Source organism: Trichomycterus rosablanca, chromosome 6 (genome assembly GCF_030014385.1).
Source record: "Trichomycterus rosablanca isolate fTriRos1 chromosome 6, fTriRos1.hap1, whole genome shotgun sequence".
Taxonomy (NCBI): Eukaryota; Metazoa; Chordata; class Actinopteri; order Siluriformes; family Trichomycteridae; genus Trichomycterus; species Trichomycterus rosablanca.
In genome coordinates this window covers 30,700,378-30,719,130 of record NC_085993.1, presented here as the reverse complement: position 1 = coordinate 30,719,130, position 18,753 = coordinate 30,700,378, and the positions used below count along the sequence as shown (strand labels likewise).

The window sequence follows — 18,753 nt, the reverse complement described above, 5'->3', positions numbered from 1 at the left end:
AATGTCCAGTTGCAAGTCCTGTTTTTAAATTATAAATGCTTTCTACAGTGAACTGGAGTTAGCACGGGTACTTTGACACACAGAAGGCCCTGATGCACTGTGTTGTGACACGCTGACCTCATCAACAGTATTAAAATCTGCAATTTCAGCCACAGTAGCTTTTCTGTTGGTCTGTACCATAAGCCATAGCCTTCACGTCCTCCAGCATCAATGAGTCTTAGCTGCCCAGCAACCTGTCTGTGGATTGCAGCTTGTCAATCCTTGGACCAAGAGTACCCCTTGCTGTTTTGGATAATTATTTGAGCTTTAATCGGTCAGGTCTTTATGCCTGATCATACAGTATCTGCTACTTTGAGTAGTTCCCAGACCATGGCATACACAATTGTTATAAAATAGACATTGCAATGCACTTTTTTTGGGGTAGGGGGTAGGAGGTGGGGGTGGAGGTTAATGCTTTGGCTCATCATAAATTGTTAAAAGTATGTGGACACTCTATATGGTATGTGGGTTTTCTATATTAGTCAAATCTACTGCTGACAGGTTAAAAATACCACTTGAGTTCAATTGCAGAGCTCAGGGATTTTATTGGATGATGCCATGTAAGCACAAAACATGTCCATCAGCATCTTTACGGCTTGGGTTTCTTTGGCTGTGTAGCTGCAATTAAGCCTAAATTCCCAAAGAATGATGAACATCACATTGCCTATAAACTTTAAACAGTAGATTTCTGTTTGTTTATTAGGATTTTAACGTCATGTTTTACACTTTGGTTACATTCATGACAGGAATGGTTACTCATTACACAAGGTTCATCAATTCACAGGGTTATATTGAACACAGTCATGGACAGTTTTGTATCTCACACAGAAAGGACCCAGACCGCCCCACCTGGAGATCGAACCCAGGACCTTCTTGCTGTGAGGCGACAATGCTACCCACTTAGCCACCGTGTTAAACTGTAGAACCTAGTGCTGCAACTATCATACAAAAATCATAACTTGCAACACAAACATTCATTAATTCATTCATTGTCTGTTCCACCACTGCTCCATTCGATTCATGGTCGCGGTGGTCCAATTCACAGGGCGAAAGATAGAAAACACCCAGGAAAGCTTGTCAGTCCATCACAGGGCAAACACACACACATTTACACTTAAGGCAATCTTGGTAGCTCCAGTTAAGCTGACTGCATATCTGACTGTGGGGAAAAACCCACTAGGACACAGAGAACCCAGACCACTCTGCCTAGGAATCGAACCCAGGACCTTCTTGCTGTGAGGCGACAGTACTACCGACCAAGCCACCATAAAACTAACTTTACATCGGTTGTAAAACAAAGACTGTCAGGAGAAACACTGGCCTTTACATAACAGGTACAGCAAGATTTGAATGTATTGAATTGTATTGTAATATGGTCATAGGTACAGTAATAAAGGTGCAGTATAAAATATATACAGAGGCAATAAATAAAATAGGGGCGCAGCAGGATATTCTGCTTGTGCACCCACACTGGGATTCTGAACTGCCTGGTTTGAATCTTAGCTCTGCTACTGGTCGGCTGGTAGGAGTATGGAGATCGGGTTGTGCCTCACTGTTTTAAATACAGTGTCCACTCACTGTCCACTCTATTGGACACTTCTACCTAGTTGGTCCACCTTGCAGAAGTAAAGTCAGAGACGATCGCTCATCTATTGCTGCTGTTTGAGTTCGTCATCTTCTAGACCTTCATCAGTGGTCACAGTATTCTCAGTCCAGCAGTGACAGTGAGGTGTTTAAAAACTCATCAGTGCTGCTGTGTCTTATCCACTCATACCAGCACAACACACCAACACACCACCACCATGTCAGTGTCACTGCAGTGCTGAGAATCATTCACCACCTAAATAATATCTACTTTGTAGTGGTCCTGTGGGGGTCCTGACCATTGAAGAACAACAGGAAAGGGGGCTAACAAAGCATGCAGAAAAATAGATGGACAACAGTCAGTAATTGTAGAACTACAAAGTGCTTCTATATGGTAAGTGAAGCTGATAAAATGGACAGTTAGGGTAGAAACAACAAGGTGGTTTTAATGTTATATACAGAGTACATCTGGACCACTGGACTATAATGTAGAGATGCATCTGCTGTTGTTTCTGCTAGACATTTTTATTTCACAATGACAGCACTCACAGTAAAGAAAAGTTCAAGCTTATACTTCTACAGAATGCTAAACTGAAATATGAATGAGCTTCTCTGTGCGACTTGTTCTGCCAATGTTTGCCCATGAAGATTACACAGCTTTATGCTGGATTTCATGCAAATGTCTGCAAAGGCTGTGGAACTGTGTTTTTTCAAAAGCTTTTTGGGATATCTACATACTTCTGGTTTATACAGAATAGGTCACATAGTGAAACATCCCATTACCTAGTTACTTTACCTGGTTACAAGGGCGGCATGGTGGCTAAGTGGGTAGCACTGTCACAGCAAGAAGGTCCTGGATTCGATCCCCAGGTGGGGTGGTGTCGGTCCTTTCTGTGTGGAGTTTGCATGTTCTCCTCGTGTCTTGCGTGGGTTTACTCTGGGTGCTCCGGTTTCCTCCCACAGTCCAAAGACATGCAAGTGAGTTTAATTGGAAATACTAAATTGTACATGACTGTGTTCGATATAACCTTGTGAACTGATGAACCTTGTGTAATGAGTAACTACTGTTCCTGTCATGAATGTAACCAAAAGTGTAAAACATGATGTTAAAAGCCTAATAAACAAACAAACAAACCTGGTAACAATGACATCCTGACATAATTCGTACATAAACAAAGAAAAAGACAAATAAGAAAAGCTCTTAACCACAGTATTTGGCCAGGAGTATTTGTACACCTGACCATGAGCTTGTCAGACAGACTCCAAAACCATGAGCTATAATATGGACCCCCTCCTTTTGCAGCTATAAGAGCCTCCACACCTTTGGGATCTATTATTTGGGAGTTTTTGGAGTGTTTCTGTGGAAAATTGTGGCCATTGTGACCATTATAACCTAAACGTGTTTAATAGTGTTGAGGTCAGGGATCCCTGCTACCTGATGTAATAGATTTTACATACCAATAGAACAATAAAAACATCAAAATGTGATCAAACATGTCAACTGGCATCACTTGTTCACCTTCTTCTCTGCAGCTGTAGAACATAAACCCCTCCCAGTCCTCATGTCCTCCCATTATCTGAATAAATGTGTCCAGAAATAGCATACTCTGTGGAATAGGTTAATTAGGAAGTCCTGACATGATCCATTTCCGTGAGTCATTTGGGAATACATGCGGAGACAGGGGCTGCTCATTCTTCTCTGAGTTTTGTTAAACAGGGGCACGTTAAAGTGGGTCAGTGTGCTCGTTTCACTAGGTGCACCATGGGGGATGTTGGTCCTGTGATCTTAGCATATCCGAGAGAAGGTTTCACAGGGCAATCTGGGGAAAGTGTACCATGTTGAATCAACACATAGATCTACTAAGATCTTTGAAGCTATAACTGATTCACTCTTTGGAAAAAAGAAATAAAAAAACCTTTCCACTAGGGTTTGGAGTGTGTCTGGGGGAATTTGTACTTATTCAGTCAAAAGAATATTTCTGAAGTCGGGCACTGATGTTGGACTAAAAGGTCTGGCTCATAATCAACATTCCAATTCACACCCAGAGTGTTTAGTGGTTTTGAGGTCAGAACTTAGTATAGTCATTTGAAGTTCCTCCACACCAAATCTTGTCTTTATGGACATGATTTTGAGCACAGGGGCACAGTCTGGCTGCAACAGGAAAGAGTCCTCCTTAAACAGATGCCACATATATATAATTATTACTTACTGTACAGATAAATTAAGTTTACTTTAATATAATTGATTTTAAACACCTGTTAGTAATGGTGTGGCAGGAACACCTCAACTATGTAAATGCAAATTTTTTACACTAAATGATTTAGATCATTAAACAAAATATAGGACAAGATGTAAAAACTACAACATTTTGTGGCAGGCATATAAAAACTAGAAGTTTTTGTGGCTAAAACTAGTGGCTAAAATAAATAAACAATTTTGAGTGTCTTAGGATCAAACTTTTGACCTAAAACAGCTACAAATGTTATGGTGAGATTTTACAGAATTTACAGTGATAATTATTTATTTATTAGGATTTTAACATTATGTTTTACACACTTTGGTTACATTAATGACAGAAACGGTAGTTAAATATTTCATCTCATCTGTGTACATATCATATGCTATACTTGCATACTCTACTTATTCTAATTCATTTAGCCACTGTAGTTCATTCATTTTTATTTTCATAATTATATACTAGTCTATACACTGGACAATCATTATCTGTTTACTGTTCTTAACATATGTCTCTTCATTTTTACTTATCTGGTCACTATTGCACTTTAACTGTATTTTATGTAAATAATCTCTATCTTGTTCTTCTGGTTAGATGCTATTGCATTTCGTCGGCTCTGTACTTGCACAATGCACAATGACAGTAAAGTTGAATCTAATCTAATTTACTGGTTACAACAGATTCATCAGTTTACAAGTTTAATATCAAACACAGTTTTCAGACAATTTACTGCATGTCTTTGGACTGTGGGAGGAAACCCAAGCAGGTACAGGGAGAACATGCAAACTCTACACAGAAAGGACGCAGACCGCCCCACCTGGGGATCGAACCCAGGACCTTCTTGCTTTGAAGCACCACCTTGCCGCCCCATACACAGTGTATGTCTGATTTGAAGTAATGGCCTATACTCAGAATTGTGTATGGGGTCTAGGGTCTATCCCAAAAATACAGAGTGCAAGACAAAGACATTTTCCACACATGGGACAATTTAGAGTAGCCAATCCAACTGCTGGCATGTTTGGAGGTGAGGAACTGGGACCATTACCATGTATCTAGCCTTACGCCTAGAGTTTATGTTATCAGGATGAATCAGTTACTGATGAATGACAAAGATTAATGAACAAACAAATTAATTAATGGCATATCCAGAATTAAAATCTTTGTGACATTGCATTCACCAATAGGCTACGTTTTGTGAAAATTACCATGAAATTACCTAAAAACTTTCTTTAATTTATTAAAATAGTTACATTTATATAAGTAAATAACCTAAAAGCTCAAATAAACCATGTTTCAGTTAAAGAGCGGACTGTACCTGGAAGATGGGTGCCTGGATGCCTTCGCCGATCTTGTTGCGGATGTAGATGTGCCGGGACATCTCCGCCAATACATCGGTCCACACAGGCGGCTGCGCTCCCGCCGCGGCCCAGGGCAGGTTACTCGGGTTTCGCGCTGTTTGCTCCAGTTTCGATTAGTTTGCGTACCCGCACTTCCAAACCGTAAGATGAACTGCTGATGCTTCCACCACACCGCTCACTACTGTGTGACTGACAGACAGCTCCGCGTGCATGTGTGCGCGCGTGACACGTACCTACTGCGTGCACGCGCGAGTCCAGTAGGGGACACGAGCTTGGTTATCACATTTAGAGCTGGTCAAAACAAAAGACAGTTAGATATAAAAACAGTTTTTGTTACAAATATGCACAAATAAAAGAAACTAGCAGAGGGCAAAATGCTTTTTCACAATACTGTTAGTGGCTTGAATGTGGAATTATTATTATTAATCACTGCATACTGACAGGTAAAACCTCTGTTGCCTCTTTTGACATTTTCTGAAACTGCATAACAAACATTAAAGCTTTCAAATAAAAATATAATAAAGATAATGAATGGTTATAGATACCCCTTCAAATAATAAAACAAATTCCAGTGCAATGCCTACAATTCTTTAAAAGGATAACTGTTTTATATACACTATATTGCCAAAAGTATTCACTCACCCACCCAAATCATTGAATTCAGGTGTTCCAATCTCTTCCATGGCCACAGGTGTATAAAACCAGAAAGAAAGGGTCGCTCTCAGGAGCTCAGTGAATTCCAGCGTGGTACCGTGATAGGATGCCACCTGTGCAACAAATCCAGTCGTGAAATTTCCTAGCTACAAAATATTCCACAGTCAACTGTCAGTGGAATTCTAACAAAGTGAAAGCAATTGGGAATACAGCAACTCAGCCACAAAGTGGAAGGCCGCGTAAAATAACAGAGCGGGGTCGGCGGATGCTGAGGCGCATAGTGTCCAGAGGTCACCGACTTTCTGCTGAGTCAATCGCTACAGACCTCCAAACTTTATGTGGTCTTCAGATTAGCTCAAGAACAGTGTGTAGAAAGCTTCATGGAATGGGTTTCCATGGCCGAGCAGCTGCATCCAAGCCTTACATCACCAAGCACAATGCAAAGTGTCGGATGCCACCACTGTACTCTGGAGCAGTGGAGACGTGTTCTCTGGAGTGAAAAATCACGCTTTTCCGTCTGGCAATCAGATGGACGAGTCTGGGTTTGGCGGTTGCCAGGAGAGCGGTACTTGTCTGACTGCAGTGTGCCAAGTTTGGTGGAGGGGGGATTAGGGTGTGGGGATGTTTTTCAAGAGTTGGGCTCGGCCCCTTAGTTCCAGTGAAAGGAACTCTTCTGCTCTTAATGCTCTTCACCAAGAGACTTTGGACAATTTCATGCTCCCAACTTTGTGGGAACAGTTTGGGGATGGCCCCTTCCTGTTCCAACATGACTGCACACCAGTGCACAAAGCAAGGTCCATAAAGACATGGATGAGCAAGTTTGGTGTGGAAAAACTTTACTGGCCTCCACAGAGGACCTCAACACCTTTGGGATGAATTAGAGTGGAGACTGCGAGCCAGGCCTTCTCGTCCAACATCAGTGTCTGAACTCACAAGTGCGCGAAGAATGGTCAAAAATTCCCATAAACCTTGTGGAAAGCCTTCCCAGAAGAGCAGAAGCTGTTATAGCTGCAAAGGGTGAGCCGACATCATATTAAACCCTATGGATTAAGAATAGGATGTCATTCAAGTTCATATGCATGTGAAGGCAGACGAACGAATACTTTTGGCAATATAGTGTATGTTATTTAGACATTTAAATTTAAGTGTGTATAATCCACACTATCACACTGCTACAACAATGTTCGACTGTTAGTATAAACCATGGAATCTATGGGCGCAGGACATCCATGGAATCTATGGGCGCGTTAACAGCAAGTCTAAAAAACATAATTAACATGAACACTGCAGGCTGGCTACCTTTTGTTGGAAATGTCAACATCTATTGAAAAGAGCAGAGAAGTACCACATCCGTGATCATGCGTATAATTAAAAAAGGATTAATATGATTAAAGTACCCCCTACTTTGAAAACCAAACAAATGTGATCTTTTTACATTTATATTAACAAGTATGATACAAACTAGATTAAAAAGCACCTTTTTACTTTTTACTAAAAAAAATTTAATTCTATAAATGTTATAGTTTTAGCTGAATAAAAAATCATGCCAAGTTTATTCATACTAAGCATTTGTACTCTTACTTGAGTCAAATTATACTACACATTGTTACTAACACACTGTTACTTAAGTTAAAAATGTTTGAAATTTTACTGTAAGCATTGCAATTTTACTTGAATAAAGAAATTGTGCTACAAGTATTTGTACTTTTACTTGAGTTCGATGTATAAAAATTGTACTATATGCGTTGAGTAAAAGATTTGCTTACTTTTGTCACTTCTACCTACAGTCAAGCCAGAAAGTCTGCACACCCCTTCACCTTTTCCACGTTTTATTACGTTACAGACTCATTCTTTGATAGATTGAGTTCTTTTTTTGCCTTAAACATCTACACACAATCACCAATTACAGCTTTAAGCCATCTTGGGAAAGAAGCTACGAGGTTGGCACACTTGTTTCTGGAAATTTTTGCCCATTCTTCTTGGCATATCCTTGCAAGCTCCGTCAGGTTGGATGGGGAGCGTCGGTACATTTTCAGCTCCTTCCACAAGTGTTCGATTGGATTCATGTCTGGGCTCTGGCTGAGCCTCTCAAGTACATTCACAGACTTTCTCCAAAGCCACTCCTTTGTTCTCTTGACTGTGTGCTTTGCGTCATTGTCATGTTGGAAGGTAAACCTTCACCCCAGTCTGAGGTCCAGGGCGCTCTGTAGCAGGTTTTCTTCAAGGATCTCGGTGTACTTAGCTGCATTCATTTTTCCCTCTATTTTTCCCTCTGTCGCCCCAGTCCCACTGCTGAAAAACATCCCCACATCATGATGCTGCCACTGCCATGCTTCACTGTAGGGATGGCATTAGCCAGGTGATGAGCGGTGCCTGGTTTCCTCCAGACGTGACGCTTGGTAAAAGTTCAATTTTGGTTTCATCAGACCTGAGAATCTTGTTTCTCATGGTTTGAGAGTTCTCTAGGTGCCTTTTGGCAAACTCCAAATGGGCTGTCATGTGCCTTTTACTAAGGAGTGACTTCCGTCTGGCCACTCTACCATAAAGGCGTGATTTGTGGAGCGCTGCCTGGAAGGTTGATCTTCTGATAGGTTCTCCCATATCCACAAGGATACGCTGGAGCTTTGTCAGAGTGACCCCCGGGTTCCTGCTCACCTCCCCGGCCAAGGCCCGTCTTCCCTAATCGCTCAGTTTGGCCGGGCGGTCAGGTCTAGAAAGATTTTTGGTGTTTCCAAACTTCTTCCATTTATGAATAATGGTGGCCACTGTGCTCTTTGGGACCTGTAAAGCTGCAGCAATTTTTTCTGTACCCTTCTTTAGATCTATTCCTTGACACAATCCTGTTTCTGAGGACTGCAGATGATTCCTTTGGAGTTTGTCACAAAATTCTACACAAAATAGCCCACAATGACAAAGTGAAAGCAGGTTTTCTTGGCATATCCTGACGGAGCTTGCAAGGATATGCCAAGAGGAATGGGCAAAAAATGTCCAGAAACAAGTGTGCCAAGCTCGTAGCTTCTTTCCCAAGATGGCTTGAAGCTGTAATTGCTACCAAAGGTGCATCAACCAAGTATTAGGCTAAGGGTGTGTACAGATATGTAACCCTTACATAAATGATTTTTGTCAGTAAAATAAAATTGCATATTTTCTAAACCCTGTTACCCTGAGTCTGTAACATAATAAGACATGGAGAAGGTGAAAGGGGTGTGCAGACATTCCGGCTTGACTGTAGGTCCTGGGAATTTGGGTTTGATCATTGCCTCCAGTTGCTTTTTGTGATGATATTGTCATGTTCTTTTTACTCATGTGTAGGTAATCATAATTTCTCACACAATTTTGTCCTCTGTTCTTAAATTAAATGTCATGCAGACACCAGAATATTCTTCTTATGATCTTTTTACCATCCCATTACTAAACAGTGGGCAAGTCCCCCAGATTTTGTGACTGTGACTGTAACTGTAATGTGGCTCATCTGCTCAATAAATCACGTTAAGAGTCGTGTTCTTTTGCTCTGCCATATTGGCAAGCAGAGCATATTAATCATCTGTGCCTCCGTGCCCACTCTGCTGGCCAAAATGGCAAATCAAAAGGACACGACTCCTAAAGTGACTCACCTAATTCATTCAGCAGATGACCCATCTTACAATAACAGACCAGATAGACCAAAAAACAGATACCTAACAAGAAAAATCACAAGGGGGAGTTAGTTGAGTGTGGAGGGATGAAGATGAAGTGCTACAGGTCTTTATACCAACCAACCAGGAGGTTGTATGGATCAAGAACCGAATTTTACAGATCAGCCGTTTGTAGACCAAGACTAACTGATTAAACATGTGGAATCAGATGTGGCACGTGCTTGTTTGATATGAAAATCCTCAGTCCAATCAGTTCCCCGCTGTCTGGTTGTGTTTCAAACGCAGCACAATGCAGACCTCTGGTGGTCCATGCAGGAACATACATATGCATTGGATGCCTAGTATGTAAACACTTGACACATCAGCTTGTTGGATACTCCATTCCAAACCAAGGGCACAAATATGGAGTCCCACCCTTGGCAGCCATAAGAGCCTCAAGATTTTAAACTATGCTTGTGGAATTTCTGTACAGAAGCACAGTCAGTCATGCTGAAATGGGCAAGGGTGTTGACAATGACATAAAAGCATATACACCAGCGAGCCACTGCTGTAGGACCACCTGCTTAATATAGAGTCAAAACAGCTCTGTCTCACCAAGACATGTACTCCACAAGACGTCTGAAGAAGTCTTTTGGTATCTAGTATGTATCTAGTAGGACATTACTAGCAGATCCTTCAACTTGTGTATGCTGCAAGATGGACCATGTTATAGTGTATCCGGATGCCATCTTTTTAATGAGTAGGCTGTCAACATGATTGAGGAGAAAACAGGATTCATCAGACCAGACAACCTTCTTTCATTGTTCTGATGTACTGACCTGGGTGCTCACTGTAGGTCACTTTGACTGGCCTGCAACTATCCTGTGGCTGTCCCTTAAACCAAAGGTGCCAATGCATATTCACCTCATCAATAATATTAAAATAATCTAAAATTTGAGCTTCTGTTGGTCCATATAAGACACTATAAAATTAAGTTAATGCAGTCAATGTAGTTTACTAGGAACACCTGTACATCTGCTCAGCGTAATCCAAGCAGCCAGCCATAGTTCTGATATTCCTTTCTGCTTAGAGTTACTTTAGCCTTTCTATCAGCTCAGTTTAGTCTTGCCACTTTCTCTAGTCTCTCTCATTACCAAGGTACACTGATCAGCTATAACATTAAAACCACCTCCTTGTTTTTACACTCACTGTACATTTTATCAGCTCTTACCATATAGAAGCATTTTGTAGTTCTACAATTACCTGCTTTCACCCTGTTCTTCAATGGTCAGGACCCTCACATGACCACTACAGAGCAGGTATTATTTAGGTGGTGGATCATTCTCAGCACTGCAGTGACACCGACATGGTGGTGGTGTGTTAGTGTGTGTTGTGCTGGTATGAGTGGATCAGACACAACAGCGCTGCTGGAGTTTTTAAATAGCATGATCACTCACTGTCCACTCTATTAGACACTCCTGTCTAGTTGGTTCACCTTGTAGATGTAAAGTCAGAGACGATCGCTCATCTATTGCTGCTGTTTGAGTTGGTCATCTTCTAGACCTTCATCAGTGGTCACAGGATGCTGCCCTCAGGACGCTGTTGGCTGGATATTTTTGGTTGGTGGCCTATTCTCAGTCCAGGTGTTTGGTGAGGTGTTTAATAACCCCATCAGTGCTGCTGTGTCTGATCCACTCATACCAGCACAACACACACTAACACACTACCACCATGTCAGTGTCACTGCAGTGCTGAGAATGACCCACCACCCAAATAAAACCTACTCTGTAGTGGTCCTGTGGGGGTCCTGACCATTGAAGAACAGCATGAAAGGGGGCTAACAAAGCATGCAGAGAAACAGATGGAGTACAGTCAGTAATTGTAGAACTACAAAGTGCTTCTATATGGTAAATGGAGCTGATAAAATGGACAGTGAGTGTAGAAACAAGGAGGTGGTTTTAATGTTATAGCTGATATGTATATGTTGTTTTGAACACAGCCAAAATTAATGTCTGTGTTTATTTTAATTACTTTTTTTTTTTTACTTTTTTTTTTAGTCTGCCAGACGCAATAAATGTAGATGTTTTGCATAATTGGGTATTAAATAGGCCATTTAGAATATTTTTGTTCACATAACAATATTAATAGATAGAAAAGTATTTTGACACCACATATCAATAACATCAGTCCTTTGTTGCTGTCAGAATAAGTAAGCATGTTGAATCATTAATTTATCCAATTTTTACCCATAAGTCCATATGAAAGGAGGCTTTGGCTGTACATAAAAACTTTCTAACCCAGTATAGTTTTAGATGATGTAGGGCCATAATTTACTTTTTCTGTCAAAAATTCTCTAGCTGACCGTTAATGACCCTTAAATCAATGCCAGCTCATTTTGTGCAGCTACAGGGAGCTACAATGAGAGCATTATATCACGCTGACTTCTCATGAATTAGATATTAACTAATAGATTTGGAATCAAATGCTCCTTCACTGAGCAAAACATTGCCTATAGACAAACAGTAAGAAAGTAGAATGAATGTATCTGAAAAGTTTAGTGACATGACAAAGCGACAAGATGCAAATTTTTGTAAACAATGTTTATTTCCAAACAGCTCAGGCTGCCCTGGTTAAATGCAGTTGCAATTGGAAATATTCAACCCCACTCATGGTAAAAGGTATTATGGTGATGTGTATAGATTTGAATTAAAATATAATAATAATAATAATAGTAAGTTACACTTATATAGCGCCTTTCACAAAACCCAAGGTCGCTTTACATACGAAATAAACAAATACACAGATAATGAACAGAAAATAAACAGAAAATAAACAATCACAGAGAAGTAGCAGAAGATGAAGTGATAAAATGCTGAGAAAAAAGGTGAGTCTTTAGGAGAGCTTTAAATTCGGACAGAGAGGAAGTGGAACGTAAAGAGAAAGGAAAAGAGTTCCAGAGTGAAGGGGCAGCAACACTTAAAGATTGACCGCCCATGGTACTCAGTCTGTACCTGGGAACAACCAGGAGACCAGCATCTGACGACCTTAAATTCCAGGATGGACTGTGGAACCTGTGAAAGGTCCATCAAATAAACAGGACATAAACCATGAAGTCCCTTAAATGTGAGAAGCAAAATTTTATATTGAATGTGCTTTTTAATGGGCAGCCAATGAAGCTGCTCGAGGACAGGGGTGATGTGATTAGATTTCTTTGTATGAGTTAGAATCCGAGCAGCAGAATTTTGAACTATTTGCAAGGGGCGAAGTGACTTGAAGGGAAGCCCATAGAGCAGAGAGTTGCAATAGTCCAGCCGAGAAGTCACAAAAGCATGGACCAGTGTCTCAGCTGCTCTAGAGGACAATAGAGGGCAGATACGGGCAATTTTACGTAGATGAAAGAAAGCAGACCTAAACAGAGATTTTATGTATGGTTCGAATGACAGAATAGAATCAAATAGGACACCAAGATTGCGTACAGTAACGGAAGGTTTGACATTGATGTCATTTATAGGAAGAACCAAGTTAGTAAGAGAGGAAACAACAGACTTTTTGCCAGTGACCAGAAACTCTGTTTTGTGTGCATTCAATAGAAGAAAGTTTGCGTGAAGCCAGGAGTTCAGCTCGGTGAGGGGAGTGGGAGGACAAGTATCAGAGGGTTTAAAGCTGAGATAAACCTGGGTGTCATCAGCGTAACAATGAAAGCTCAATCCATAACGACGAAAAAATCCTGCCAGGAGGGAGAATGTAGATGATAAATAGGAGAGGTCCAAGGACGGAACCCTGAGGGACATCTTGTGTGGTAGACACCGTGTCCGATACATGATTTCTGATACAAATAAAATGACGCCTATCAGTTAGATATGATTTGAACCAGGACAATACAGTCCCTGAGAGACCAATCTCAGTAAACCGAGTTAAGAGAAGGCTATGGTTAACCGTATCAAAGGCAGCAGTAAGGTCCAGAAGCAGTAGAATTGAAGCAGAACCAGTATCAGCAGATAGAAAAAGGTCATTCAGAAAATATGCAACAAGAAGTCTTACTAAATAAAGAAAAAAATATTTATTGATACATAGAAGCAATTTCATTAACACAAATTGACAAGTGGCAAGTTTAAATAAAACACTGAATGAAATGGGACAGTTGTGGCCTAGTGGTTAAGGTACTCGATTAGTAATCCAAAGATTTCTGGTTCAAGCCCCACTACTGCCAGGTTGCCACTGTTGGGCCCTTGAGCAGGGCCCTTAACCCTCAATTGCTTAGACTGCATACTGTCACAGTACTGTAAGTCGCTTTGGATACAAAGTCTGCTAAATGCCAAAAATGTAAATGTAAATAAAACAGATCAGTGTCTTGCTAAATAGTGCAGTGCAGGAATACACCAATCAATTGCAGGGCTATACATATTTATTTACTAACTTATTCACACCAAGAGGAAACTTGGAGTAGCCAATCCATCTTCTGCATGATTTTTAAAGGTTGGAGAAAACTGGAGCACCTAGTACTTAAAGAAAACCCACACAGACCCAGAACAGACAAGACATGACCAAAAGCAAGGACCCAGGTCTCTGGAACCCTGAATGCATAATGCCAACTGTAAAGTTTGATGGAGGAGGAACAATGGTTCAGGACAGTTTGATGATTTGGACTAAACCCATTTTCCAGTTCATTAAATCATAATAGCACAGCATACACAAATATTTTAAATAATTGTTTTCGCACAACATTTTAGCAACAGTTTGGGAAAGACACTTTCCTGTTTCAGCATGACCACCATTTATGAATAGAGCTCCATGAGAAAAATGGTTTAGTGAGGAGCAACACTACAGTAGACCAACTGTATCTATTTATGATTAAAGTGAGATGGGTGCAGCACAGCAACATGGGTTCAATCCTTGCACCTGATTGCTGTCTGTAAGGAGACTGGCATTTGCTTTCCATATCTGCATGGGTTTTTCCCAAGAATTCAGAAACACACCAACCAAAACATGCAAATGGTGGATTGGCAACTATAAATTGCCTCAAGATCTAGGCATGTGATTAAAAGTGTGTGCTGTCCAGAGACAGATAGGAAGACCTAGTGAGCTGCCTTGCTGCCTACTGTAGAAGTAAAAAGGATTTTAATAAGACATTCAACTTATTCAACGTATAAGGCAGATTATTTAGACGCACTACTTGTGGTGATGATGTTGCCACAGTTTTCGCTTACTAAGTGTACACAGTTAGCCTCAGGCCATTCAAACCAATGAATTAAAATTAAAAAAAGATTAAAACCCAATTTATTGCTATTTATTGCTATTTGAAAAGAACTCTGTTTATTGCTCTCCATTCATCTGCCATATTTGTAATGTTTTGTAAAGTTGTGCCGCACTGAATGCTGAGATTGTCTTCACCAATAAGAGCATTGGATGCTCCCTTTTTATTAAGTCAGATTATCACTTAGAATTAAGGCACCTCAGCAGGCAGCATTTTAAGACATCTAAGAAATTAGACAGCCTTCTTCTAGGGAGCGTGCATAGGATGACACAAAATGCAACTATGTAGAGAGCTCACTAGGTTTTCAGACAGGCCCAGGAACTCTGATCAGGGTTTTGGTGGGTCTGGTATTACCTGGTAACACTGGGCACAAGGCAGAAACACACCCTGAACAAAGTGAAGTAGTTAGGAAAAACTAATTAATGAATGAATAATATTCAACAATACAGAGAGTCGCCCGCTCAGGTGGCGCAGCGATAAAAACACACAGTGGAACCAGAGCTGGGATCTTGAATACATCGTTTCGAATCTCAGCTCTGCCTTGCCGGCTGAGGCTGAGCGGCGACATGAACAACGATTGGCCTGTTGTTCATATGGGCGGGACTAAGTCGGATAGGGTCTCTCTCTCTCATGACTGGTGCAATTACGACCTCTGCTGGCTGATTGATGGCACCTGCACAGAGATGAGAGTGCTCTTAGGGTGTGTCCCTCCGTACATGCAGCTAGGCTGCACTGCACTCGTCAAAAAGTGTAGGTGATAAGATGCATACGGCCTGCTGCCCACTTATCGGAGGGGGCGTGGGTTAGCTTCGTTCTCCTCAATCAGAGCAGAGATCGGCATTGGTGGAGAGGAAGCATGATGCAATGGGGCAATTGGATGTACTAAAAAGGGAAAAAAAAGGAGAAAAATGCATAAATAAAAAAAAATAAAAAAATAAAAAAACAATACAGAGTCTAGATATTTTTAAATTTTATTGTCCACACAGTTTAGAATTTTGAAAGTGCTCTGAGTGATTGAAAATGCATTTATTTTAAGGCAGTTAAGAATGTGAAAACATTTATCAGAAATAATAGTAATTATTCATTATTTCAGCATCCACCATCATTCTCTTGAACTTCTCCAGATCCACCTTCTTTATGATAAAGGCTTTGTGCTGTTTTTCCATCATGCCGAGCATATCAAGGACCATCATGCCTCAGGTTTACGTTCCACAGAGACGCCTACCTCCTCGTATTGGGTCACCAGTGAGTCATCGATAGCCAATGTCATGGCATAGGAATCACAGGAGATAAAACCCTCACCATTCACCATCTCCTTTTGAAACTGTTCTGTTTGGGCTGCTTTCATGATGTGCTGGAATATTCTTCTCATGAAGTGACTTTTCTCTGAGTCATGAGTCACATATAATACAATTTCAAATATTAAATTAGATTTTAGTCAGAAGAATGGTTTAGGTTTAGTTATTTTCAAGTATATCCTGGTACGGCTCTTAATTCATCTTTACTTTGATGACATGAAACGCCCCAGTAGCATTAGCAGAAAAGCAGCCCTATATTTTGATGTTGCTACCTCTATACTTCACTGTGGATTTGGTATTCCTGGGACTAACCAATGAGAAAACCTTCTTGCGAACATTGAAAGCTCAGTTGTTGCTAAACAGATCTTTTTTATTTTGTCTGGCTAGGGTTCATTGCCCAAAAGTGTTTTGCTTTGTCGGGGGTTCCTAACGTTCTCTCTGTAACTGTTGTTTCAACTGCTTTCGGGTTCGTTCTGCAACTATCTTGAAGTAACTGCTTTTTCTCATTAATCTGAGAGCATGTTACTTGCAATTACTTGTGGTTCACCTGTGGATTATTCAAGGAACTGCACTTAGAGGGATGTTATCGTGTCAGTAAAATAATAATAATAATTATGATAAAAACATTAAAGAATGCACTAATATCTCCACCACTAACCATTCACTTGTTGGACATCCCATTCCAAAATCTTTATGGATTATTATGGAGTGACACCCAACTTGTAACCATTACAGTCTCCACTCTTTTAGTAGATTTGTGAGAGGTGAAGTAGCCACAAGTGACACCTGAGACAGAAATGGGATATGTTACATTTGATTTATACATATCACATACAGCTAGGACCACATAGAGTTTACAAACACCTATAATGGACGTGTACGACATGGAAGTCCTGACATTTCTGCAACTGTTCTTGTTCTATGACTAAATAGTTGGAACAGATACTTCTTTATTCATTACATACAACCACAAGCCATAGCTTAGTGGTTAAGGTACTGGACTAGTAATCAGAAGGTCGCTGGTTCAAGCTCCATCATTGCCAGGTTGCTGATGTTGGGCCCCTGCGAAAGGCACTCAACCTTCAACCACCCCTGTTCCTTAGCCAGGCGTATGATGGCATCCACAGCCTCCTCATTCTGTATCAGTTCCAGAACAGGTGCATTAGGATCAGGTGCATCTCCCATTCCATCTAGCCCATGAAACTGTTCTGCATTCAGTCGCTGCCCCAAAAAGAGAACTCTTTGTCCCACAGAACACTGGAATCTACAGATCAAAAGTAACATTATTCATTTTACTTAGACAGCACTGCATGAAAAACAATCATGCTATGGTAGTAACTTTAGAAAACCATTGTCACTTAACACATTCTACCACTGCATCAAGAAATACAACTTAAATAAAATTTATATACGATCACTCACAGTTAACATACACTAAATTGCCAAAAGTATTCACTCACCCATCCAAATCATTGAATTCAGGTGTTCCAATCACTTCCATGGCCACAGGTGTATAAAACCAAGCACCTAGGCATGCAGACTGCTTCTACAAACATTTGTGAAAGAATGGGTCGCTCTCAGGAGCTCAGTGATTCCAGCGTGGTACTGTGATAGGATGCCACCTGTGCAACAAGAGCAGTCGTGAAATTTCCTCACTAGTAAATATTCCACAGTCAACTGTCAGTGGTATTATAACAAAGTTATTATTATTATTATTATTATTAGAGCGGGGTCAGCGGATGCTGAGGCGCATAGTGCGCAGAGGTCGCCAACTTTCTACTAGAGTCAATCACTACAGACCTCCAAACTTCATGTGGCCTTCAGATTAGCTTAAGAAAAGTGCGTAGAGAGCTTCATGGAATGGGTTTCCATGGCCGAGCAGCTGCATCCAAGCCTTACATCACCAAGCGCAATGCAATGCGGTTGCTAGGAGAACGGTACTTGTCTGACTGCATTATACCAAGTGTAAAGTTTGGTGGAGGGGGGATTATTGTGTGGTGTTTTTTCAGGAGTTGGGCTCAGCCCCTTATTTCCAGTGAAAGGAACTCTTAATGCTTCAGCATACCAAGAGATTTTGGACAATTTCATACTCTCAACTTTGTGGGAACAGTTTGGGGATGGCCCCTTCCTGTTCCAACATGACTGTGCATCAGTGCACAAAGCAAGGTCCATAAAGACATGGATGAGCGAGTTTGGTGTGGAAGAACTTGACTGGCCTGCACATATAGATAGAACACCTTTGGGATGAATTAGAGCGGAGACTGCGATGCGAGCCAGGCCTTCTCGTCCAACATCAGTGTCTGACCTCACAAATGCGCTTCTGGAAGAATGGTCAAAAATTCCCATAAACACACTCCTAAACCTTGTGGAAAGCCTTCCCAGAAGAGTTGAAGCTGTTATAGCTGCAAAGGGTGGGCTGACATCATATGAAACTCTATGGATTAAGAATGGGATGTCACTCAAGTTCATATGCGTGTGAAGGCAAACGAGCAAATACTTTTGGCAATAGTGTACCTCTTGTCGCTGACAGACTTTGAGCTCTCGTAAAGTGTTCTTACAGACATTCTCCACAGAAGTGTTTCCATGCACACATGTGATGTCCAGAATCTGCACATTTGGGGCAGAAAGTGCCATCATGATTGCCTGGGCATCATCCACACCACAGTCCACATCAAGCAGGAGTTTTTTTCCTGAAGGCTTTATATAACACCACAT

General features: G+C 40.9%; 1 pseudogene; it reads right to left on the bottom strand.

The window, feature by feature from the left end:
* Positions 1 to 15,929: 15,929 nt before the first annotated feature.
* Positions 15,930 to 18,753, bottom strand: LOC134317283 (uncharacterized; annotated as a pseudogene).